Source organism: Globicephala melas, chromosome 4 (genome assembly GCF_963455315.2).
Source record: "Globicephala melas chromosome 4, mGloMel1.2, whole genome shotgun sequence".
Lineage (NCBI taxonomy): Eukaryota > Metazoa > Chordata > Mammalia > Artiodactyla > Delphinidae > Globicephala > Globicephala melas.
Window position 1 is genome coordinate 19,138,809 of NC_083317.1, and position 10,337 is coordinate 19,149,145.

The following is a 10,337-nucleotide window of genomic DNA, read 5'->3' on the forward strand; positions in this document are numbered from 1 at the left end:
ATGGTGTTGCCACTATATATGATGGAAAAGACTGGAGAGGGACAGGTCTGGAGTTTGGGGGAGAGGGGATGATAGGTAGTTATCAGGAGTTGGGTTTTAGTCATTTTGTTTGAACTGCCTTCCAAGTGGATTTGTTGGGCAGTCATTTGGAATTCAGAGGAGAGATTCCGATTGGGGATGTAAATTTAGGAGTCATTAGTGTGTGGATAGTACTTACAGCCCTGAGACTGGATGAGATCAACTACAGGAAAAGTGTAGATGAAAGAGAAGCAATCAAGGACTGAATTCTGGAGCACTCCAGAATCTAGACATCAGGAGATAAGGAAGAACTGGCAAAGGATGCAGGAAAAAAGGCAAGTGAGCGTGGAATCTAGCTCCTTATTAGATAGTGTAGGGACAGGAGTCCTACATGCTTGTTCAGGTTGTATCCTTTTCTAGCACCTCATCCACAGGAAGCAATAATCTGTACTGACTAAATAAATAAAACAATGTTGTCACTGCATCGATAGCTTGTATATGAAGCAGAGAGCAGAGAGGAAGAGTCTTCCTTTTCACATCCATGTGCCTCTTCCAGATGTCCTCCTGTTATTCTAACACTGGTGGCTCTAGCCCTGAAAGGCATCAACTGATAATTCCTTTATTCTTCTAGATCATGCAGGACAAGGTGTTGTGGGGACCAGCTTCTCCTGTGCTTCTTCTAAGACTCATGGAAGATAATCAGCCTGCGTGTGCATTCTCAGGGAGGAAGAGAGGACTTAGGTCTTTTATTCTATGCTTTCCACATTTTCTTTTCTCTCGGTCCAACACACTGTCCTAGTTGATGCTTTTGTGTTTTGGAAGAGAGTCACTTATGCCCTCTCAAAGAGACATCCACAATTGCATCAGTCTTCTGAGCACTCAACTTAGCACCACTTGCAGCACCGACTACCCCAACAAAGAACCCCATGAGTCATTTTCGTCCTGTTACTCTGGTAATATTGTAATATGGGTAGAACAAAGTGATTTCCTTGGTGATGCCTAGAAACTGTGTATGTTGACCTAGTTACAAATGTTCTCTGCATGGTGCAATACTACACAGCATGGAAGATTTATTCGAACATATATTTTAGAGTAAAATGATATAATGAAAAATAAAACTCAGAATTTTACTTTCAAAGTTTTTGCCAAAGGAAAAAATAACAAATTCAATTCATGAGGCTCATAATTCTCAATAAAAAGGCATAGAAAATATAAGAGAATACATTTTTGAGCTTTAGTTTGCAACAGTTCACATACTACTGTGACCATTCTTAAAGTTGTTGGAGAGATGGTGATGACAAATATGTTAGCTTAGAAATAAGCAGTGTATTCAGGCCATCAACTGACTGAGGCAGATCCAAATTTTGAAGGAAAAAAAAGCAAAGCAAACCAAAGGAAATGTTATCTTCAGAAGAACCAAACCACTGTCCTTCAATTGCTTGCATTGTTATGAAGACGTCAAGCATCCTTGTGATCATGGCTTAGAACATCCTTCCATTTACTGCTTTAAAAGTTGCTAAAGTGTGAAAGTAAACTACCTAGAGTGGTGGGATAGGGATGGTGTGAGGGAGGGAGACGCAAGAGGGAAGAGATATGGGGACATATGTATATGTATAATTGATTCACTTTGTTATAAAGCAGAAACTAACACACCATTGTAAAGCTATTATACTCCAATAAAGACGTTAAAAAAATAAAACAACAAAAAAATAAAGATATTATTTTGCTTACCAAAAAAAAAAACAAAAACAAAAACAAAAACTAGATCTGGATTTCTAAATCTACATTAGTATGTTATTGAGCACAAGAATGGTAAATGTGTAAAGCATGTGTCAAATTTCTCAGTTAATCTCTTCACTTCATAAAGGCAACTTTCATTCAAGGAGTCCATAATGAGGGTGAAGTTGCACATTGTTATCTTACTAATTTTGATTTGCAAATTTCTGATGATCAACTTTACATAAATACATGTAATATCATGAGACAAATATGAGAAATAAATATTTCTTTTTCTGTAGATCTTATGCTTTCTAAAATAGGCTGAATGGTTTCCTTTCTCCGATTTAGAAAATGCATTCGGGTTATATTTTAAAAGTAACATTTATGCAATTGGTTACCAATTCTTGATGAAATCTAAGAAAAGAATGGAGCATTTGCATTAGGTCAAAATGATTTTCAAACTTCCTCAAGGTTAATCAAACTTAATCAAAGAGTCTTCTGTCAAATGAGATGCAGACTGAATAAAAGTTCCCATATAGAACAAAATCTTTTTGTGTTTACTTTACACTAACTCATATTTTAATTTATCTTCTCTTCTATACTTTGTTACAAAGTATTCTCAAGCTTTTGGGTTAAATTCATGCATGTCAAATATTGTGCTAAAATTCTTTCTTGGATATAGTTACAACGACTTAAAAAGCCATTTTTCTTTGGTTTTCTTTATTGTCATAAAATCAATGAAAAACGTCAGAAGTTTGGGTTATTGGTTGTCTGAACAAAATGCAATAGAGTGGGTGGCTTAAACAACAGAAATTTATTTTTGCACAGTTTGGAAACTAGAAGTCCAAGATCAAAATGTGGGTCAGCTCTGTTTTGGCAAGAGGGCTTGTAGATGTGTGCTCACATAACTTTCCTTGGTGTGTTTATTTAGAGCAATCTCTCTATTTTCCTCTTCTTATAAAGCCGCCAATCCTATTGGATCACGACTCTACTTGTATGAATTAATTTAACCTTAATTACCTCCTAAAAGCCCCATCTCCAAATGCAATCACAATGGGGGTTAGGGCTTCAACATATGAATTTGCGGGGGACACAATTCAGTCCATAGTCCCAGTGGTTTAGTATCCTGCACAATGTTTCAGTTTCTACAAGCAACATCTACAGAGCATGTACTCTGTACCTGACACTGTGCTAGACCTGGAGTGTTATAAAGATGAAAAAAGAGTCTTCTGCCTAGAAGCTTACAGTCTAATGGGTGAGATTGACGTGTATACCCACAAACATCATAATACCATGTGCGAAGCAAATAGAAATGTGCACATGCTAATTCATCAAAAAATTTCTCTCTATACTGTAGTTCCCATCAGTATATCTTAATTCATGATATATATATATATATATATATACATATATATTTACATAGTAGAAGTCCATTTTTTTCTGCTCTGACCTCTGATATAGCATGTATTGTCCATTGAGCCACAAGAAACCTATATTATGTTTTAGGTAGAGCATTTTATTTCTGAGCTGCCTTAGGATCTTGTGCCAGAATTTTTGCTTGTTTCAGTGACTGTGGCCAAGGCTATCCTTGTGGCATCATTTCTCTTCAATCTTTTCTCTTCTTTGATATATATCAGTATGATTTAGAATGCTTAGATGATTGTCACATCCTTGAAAAGTTAATTCATTTCTGCACCAACGTATAGGACTGTTTTTTTTAAATTGAGGGATAGTTGATTTACAATGTTTTGGGTGTACAGCAAAGTGATTTAGTTCTTTTTCAGACTCTTTTCCATTATAGGTTATTACAAGAATACATTGAATACAGTTCCTTCTGCTAGTCAGTAGGTCCTTGTTGGTTACCTATTTTATATATAGTAGTGTGAATCTGTTAATCCCAGATTCCTAATTTATCCCTTCCCTCTCCTTTCCCCTTTGGTAACCATAAGTTTGTTTTCTATGTCTGTGAGACTATTTCTGTATTGTAAATAAGTTCATTTGTATCATTTTTGAGGTTCTACATATAGGTCATATCATGATATTTGTCTTTTTCTGATTTACTTCTCATAGTATGATAATCTCTAGATCCATCCATTTTGCCACAAATGGCATCATTTCATTCTTTTTGTGGCTGAGTAATATTCCATTGTATATTTGTTCCACATCTTCTATATCCATTCATCCGTCGATGGACACTTAGGTTGCTTCCAAGTCTTGGCTACTGTAAATAGTGCTGCTATGAATATTGAGGTGCAGGTATCTTTTCAAATTCGAGTTTTGTCTGGATATATGCCCAGGAGTGGGACTGCTGGATCATATGCTAACTCACTTTTTAATTTTTTAAGGAACCTCCATACTATTCTTGATAAGACTGTTTTTAATTGGAGTTGAATCACTTGGCACTTCTGAAGAATATTTTCTCACAGATTTTTGAAATAAAATTAAGCAGGCGTTAAAGTTTTGCAATTGTGTCAATTTCTGTTTTGATGTAAAATGAAATTATGTGTGTCCATACATCAGTGTATTATGTAACTTATGCTTGGTAACCCTTTCATTGGTCACAAATAGTTCTGAAATTGTTGGTATCAAGAGTGGCCAAAAGACCACAGTTAATACACTTTTGAAACCCTGTTTAATATTGATGCCACTATCAGACCTTTTCAAGGCTGTTCTATGGTTAGTTTCCCAAGTGAGGCTGTAAAAGGTCAGGAGTACCCTGAGTTTGCAAGCATTAAGCCTGGCTTTGTCCTACCAGCTTCCTCAGTACTATTGTAAGTGTCGGGGTTTAAAACTCTTTCTATGTGTTTTGCCCTTTTATTTATTTTAGCCAGTGGACACACCTTTTCCTTTTTAAACTGGTATGTCGATAGCCTTTCCTTGTAATAACAGTTGACATAATCCTCTTGAGCTGAAAGAAAACACTATTAAGGAAAACACTGGCTATTTCCAACTTTCTCAGACCTCTGTAAGGAGGAATGCAGGTCTCTACCAGGATCAGGTGGAGACAGAGCTACCAATGGGTACAATTAAGAATTTCAGGTTCTCAGGCAGAATTCTCTGTGCTTGGTATTTACATCTTGGCCCCTAGCCTGGGATGCTGAATTGGAACAATAATGAGAAATCATTTTTTCACCTGTTGGATTTGCAAATATTTTAAACAAGCAATAACAACCATTGCTGGCAAATACTCAGGGATGTGAACGTTCCCTTACTTCGGTGGTAGGATTCCTCAACTATCCTGGCACCAATTATTTGAATTAAAGTTACTATACATTATATAGCAATTCAAGTTCTTGAAGTCTACCTTACATTAAAAAATTTACACCTGATAAAGGACTATGTGGACATAATGCTGTTTGTAGTATGGTTTGTAGTGTCAAAAAACCATAAACAATTTGAATGTTCATGAGTAGGGAATTGAATAAATCATGGCATATGTGTGTGCACGCACAGGCACACACACATGCGCACACACACTGTAAAATGATGTATTGGGATATATTAATGTCCCAAATGGGATGATTGTTCACAATATACAGTGAGATTAAATAAAGCAAATTCAAAGTAAAGTGAATAATATCAACCTTTAAAAAAACCAAACCTAAAAATAGGTTATGTAGTCCTTTTTTCCAGCTGGAACCATGAAGGGTGCAGAAGAGAAGAAAAGATGGTTCCTGCTGAAACTCCTAAAAAAAGTGAAGGAATTTCACAGAGCTCAAGATCAGGCACCTGAGAAAGAATTTTGCCCAAAAGATGTTTTGAAAGGCAAGGACAAATCTTATATATGAAAAGGTAAGCCCAATCACAAGGAATATGGGCAGATGTACAGAACTGACACAAGAATGGTTAGGATGGCAAGATAAGCTGGCAACTTCCATGTACCTGCAGAACCCATTACTGGCATTTATCATCAGGATCAGTATCCATGGTGTGACTCCAAAGGTCTGAAAAGTGTTGCAGCTTCTTCATCATTGTCATATCTTCAGTGGTACCTTTGTGAAGATCAACAAGGCTTCAGTTAACATGCTGAGGATTGTGGAACCACATATTGCACATAAATTGCCCTGACAGACAACACATTGATTACTGGCTCTCTTGTTAAATTTGGAATCATCTGCATGGAAGATCTGATTCACGAGATCTATACTGTTGAACAATGCTTTCAAGAAACAAACAACTTCCGCTGGCCCTTCAAATGATCTTTTCCATGAGGTAGAATGAAGATGATGAAGATCATCTATTTTGTAGAAGGTAGAGATGCTGGCAACAGAAAAGATCAAATCAACAGGCTTATTAGAAGGATGAACTAAGGTGTCTACCTTGATTCGTTTTGTAATCTAGTCAGTTAATAAGCAGTGACTGCTTTCAATTTGAAATGTAAAACAAACATCCCCCCCCCAAAAAAAACCCAAATTATGTGATTAACAAAAGAAAAAATGGGACAAGTATATATCCAATTCTTCACATGTGTTAACTATGGGAGATATGGGGAATTATTTACTTGTCATTCATTCATTTATTCATTATATTAAAAAAGGGAAGACACAGAGAGTAGAAGAAAAGAGGTAGAACACTCTCCTGGTGTTGGATGTTGGGTGAGAAGAGGGCTGGACACCAATATGTCAGTCAACCTCATTATCTCCTCTGTAAATGGGAGCAGGGGGCTTCCTCTTACTTTTTAAGCACAGAGGTTTGGAGAAGGATGTTGCCTGAGAAGGAAGAGAATGGCTGGACCACCCAAATTGCTTGCACTTACTGACAGCCCCTCTCCCTTGTACAGTTGTCTTTAGGTTGCCCAGTGCAGCTCTTTTCACAGCTATGTGCAACCACCCAGTAATACCTTGCCTCAGGAGATGTTCTGCCCTTACCAGTGACAAGCTCAAGCTCCTAGGGTGGGGAGGATGAGGGCAGCATAAGGTAATTGGTGGATGAAGGTACATCTACTCCAGGTATGAGTCAAAACTTCCAGATGAGTCAAGAACTTTGCCCCATATCCATGCTTCCCTCCTCATCTCACCCACAGAGCTAGGCCCCAATTTGTGTGTGGGTTTGACTGCCAAAGATTTGCTAGGATAAGAATATAGTAGGATAATATTTGAAGTTATTAATCCATACTTTTTCTTCTCCCTGTATATATCTTTTCATCTTTCTGTTCCTCCTCATTTAAGCAGATCATGGGGAAGTGTGAGGCAGGATATTGTTTCTGGCTATTAATTGCCAGTGACCGAAATTTGAAGGAGAAATCAGACAAGATTTCCAGAAAAGGCAGAAAAGAAGAATATGAACCTCGACCAAGTAAGTGTCTGGGCCAGAGATATGATGGGGGGGGGGTGGAATTTTCCAAGCTAGAAAGTGCTTCCCATAGGAATAGGGAAGTGTAGGGAGGAGATGAAGGGAGGAGTCTGTAGGAGCAAGGAGATATGGTCAGTGCCTCATTTCCAACTATGTTAAGAAGGGAGTAGTGAGACTCCATGCAGAAAATGGATGCTTGGTATTGAAACAAATGAAACTAAGAGGATCCATTTCCCCCATGGCAGACATTTTGGTATTACAAAAAATGTTGCAATGAATTATCCTTGTGTCCCTGTACTAGATGTTTTTGGAATTTATATTTTAGAAGTTGACTTTCTGGGTCCTAACCTTCAAACTTTGCTAGATATTGCAAAAAGTTTTTAGCGTTATACCAATCTGCTCTCTCAATCTCTTAATCTTTTTCTTCTTAAATTTAAACTATACTCCCTATTGTAAAACTTCACTGCTCATTAATCATGGGTAATTAAGAATTTGAAATTTCCCATTTCCACGACTTCCTTACCACTACTTGTCATCAACAAACTTTTGAAGTTTTTCCAGTGTGACGACATGAAATGGTATCTTGTTTTAATTTGCATGCTTCTATTATTAGTAAGTTACAACTTTTTTTTTTCATATCTTTATTGGTCCTATAGAGCTTGTCTGTGAACTGAAGTTTTATATTCATTTCTTTACTGGGCTTTTTGTCTTTTTCTTATTTATAGGATATTTTTATATATTCTAGATGGCAGTTATTTCTCAAATGCCTTGTAAGTATTTTCTCTGTCTCTAGCTTGCCTTTCAAACTTTGTTTATGACATCTAAAGTATGATATTTAAAATGTTTCTGATATCAAATTTATTCATATTTTAGTTTGTACTTAATGGTTTGTTTTTTTATTCTTAAAAGATTTTGTTTCAGAGCAATTTTATCTTCACAGTAAAATTGAGCAGAAGGTACCCAGAAATCCCATATACTCCCTGCCCCATACATGCACAGCCTCCTCCATTATCAATAGCCCCACCAGAGTCATACATGTGTTACAATTGATGAACATTTTTAATTTTTAAGACATCTTTCCTTACTTCAATGTTATGAGATTGTCTCCTACATTTTCTTCTAAAACTTTTGAGGGTTACCTTTAAGTATTTAATCCATTTTTTCTTCCTATTTGTGTATGGAATGAGGAGGAATTCAATATTCTGATACATTTTAAAATTTGTTCCTCAATCACATGAGGTCAACCCATCCTATTGGCAGATTCACCTGCAGCCACACTGAAAGATCGAGGGTAGCAAAACAGTTCATAGCAGGCAGCAGGACTGAGCATTGTGGGTAAACCACTGGGCTCATGGATGAGCCTCATAAACCAAACAGTGAACTAGTGGTGTTACCTGGGTTAGTGAGTGGGATGACCTCTGTGGAATCCCCCATATCATGAACATTAACTAATGGGAAACCAGGGACATTCAACTGATTGAAAAAGGATACAGCGGGCCTAGACTCATAACTGGATATCAGGGTCTGGGTCAAAACAACAAACTAACCAGCAAACATAGCAGCAAATATGGCAGAACTAACACAGCCAAAGTATTATCCAACCAAATGTAGACAATCCAGAGGAAAGCATTTTCTGGATAATGTTTCCTCTCTGTAATGTCACTAATTTATTTAACATACACTGTAGTCTTCTTTAAGTTCTTAAAAAACTCAACACAGTGGAGAGAAAAGAAATATACTATTTTAATTGTTTAGTTGGAAAAAATAAAATTTATATTTATTTCTCCCCTGCTAAAACAAAAACAAAATCAATTTTAACTATTTGAGCAGAGATTACAATTTTGTCCTATAAGTAAAACAACTACAAGAAATTTCACAGTAATTTTAGTATTTATACAGCTTTTTAAAGAAAATAAAACATTGAATTATAAAAAGCATTTATACTGGAACACAGAGAACTATATTCAATATCTTGTAATAACCTATAATGGAAAAGAATATGAAAAGGAATATAGATATATTCACTTTGCTGTACACCAGAAATTAACACAACATTGTAAGTCAACTACACTTCAACTTAAAAAAAAAGCATTTATACTGGTATTATGCCTTCTGAAGTAAAATCTCAGTGTACATCATCTAAGTTTTCAGAATTAAAAAGTATAACCCAGAATCCGGCGTGTAATTTCCAAGGTGAGCGTCAATTTAAGTATTTGAAATACAGCTTGATCTTTGTGATAAAATTAAAAAAAGAAATTAGCTGGGACTATCCCACATGCATTCTAAAGCCCCCAGTTAGCCTAGGTAATTTTTCTTATTCTCCCACAACACATGGCATTCTTTCTATGAATGACATCAGTTTGGAAATACCCCGTGGTTTCTGAGTTATAAATGGATAGCTCACCATGAACTCCTGATTATATTATGATTCATACTTTCACTTCTGTTTTTATACTATCATTTTGAAATAGTGAAAGTGAAACTGTGTTTCACTGGCAAACAGTTCACTAGGGAGAAGAAAAATATGGTTGAATATAATAATTTACAAAATATTTAAGGTTTATTGTCTAAGAATATTGTGAAAACCATTTCTTAAGGAAAAAACAATGTAGTTGTGACCAAAAAATTGCTCTTAGAAAGTGAATCTTGGCGTTAACAGTGACGATTGTCAGAGTTCTGCTTTGCATGGGAGCATTGCTTATGATTCCTTCTGGCATCTATCTATCTATCATCTATCTATCAATAAATCTTTTAAAACTCTTTTTATTCATGGAACTGGTTTATGAATCATAGCCTTTTACCTCTAGAATTTGTTCTCTTAACAATTACACTATGGTAGAAATGATGCTAGCTAGTTAGAGAAAGAATGAATGAGCAAGAAAGAAAAAAGAACCATATGGAAATTTCCAACATAATTCCAGGCTTGAGAGCCTTTATTCATACTTCAAGTTTCCTTAGGGCAGGTGTCATGCCTGTTCATTGCAGTGTCTTTTGTACCTTTGCCAGTTTCTGGCACATAGCAACATTCAACAAATATTTGTTGAGTAAATAAACACAGCAAGTTAAAAGCAACTTCTTGAACTTCATGGTTTTCTGTGGAAAACCACAAGAAAAAAAATGTGTTCTGAGGTCTCAGCATTCTAGTAACCAAGGAGTATCAGGAATCTAATGAGATCCTTCTCTTATAAGATCCTTCTCTTATGAGATCCTTAACATAGCGATGCTACTTTAAGGGTATCATAAGCTATGAGGTCGAAAACTAGATGCCTCAATGCCTTGTGATTCTTCATTTAACATTATTTGTAGAA

General features: G+C 36.1%; 1 pseudogene; it reads left to right on the top strand.

Annotated features, from left to right (window-relative positions):
* Positions 1 to 5,378: 5,378 nt before the first annotated feature.
* Positions 5,379 to 6,047, top strand: LOC115849254 (large ribosomal subunit protein uL30 pseudogene; annotated as a pseudogene).
* Positions 6,048 to 10,337: the final 4,290 nt, after the last annotated feature.